Raw genomic sequence first — 542 nt, forward strand, 5'->3', positions numbered from 1 at the left:
TACGGGAGAAATAAACTTCAATTAGTTTAAGCTACTGTTGTGTTGGATTTTCTATCACTCATAGCCAAGCTTAAACCTACCCAAAAGATATTTTTTTTTAAATCTTCTAAGTTCTCTCTTAAAAGAGTCCTAGACCTTTATCAGATGTGTCTGTGGAAATCGTTACAGGGTCCTGAAATAGCTCAGCATTTTCATGCTGCATGAGACGGAGAATAAGACCATACAGGGCTCCAGTGATGGGTTAAGCGCCTCCTCCTCTATTTCCATAGAAAAAATCTCTATTCCTGCAAGTGTCCTAGAGACTCCATTCCCTTTTCTCCAGCCCATCCCTGGGATCACTGGCAGAATCTGTGGGCAGTAGGCAAGAAGGAGGCTCTCTCGGAGTATTCTGCTTCATTTCAGAGCAGCTTCAATTAATTTATTTAACAACCTAAGTAACTAGGTCAGGATAGTCCAGTTGTAGCGACCAGTGCTCCTCTCAGTCTTTAGGTCAGAACTAAAGATTGCGATACTAGACTCCTTATTCCTCCCCCCCCCCCCCC

Source organism: Myotis davidii, unplaced genomic scaffold (genome assembly GCF_000327345.1).
Source record: "Myotis davidii unplaced genomic scaffold, ASM32734v1 scaffold678, whole genome shotgun sequence".
NCBI classification, from domain to species: Eukaryota; Metazoa; Chordata; class Mammalia; order Chiroptera; family Vespertilionidae; genus Myotis; species Myotis davidii.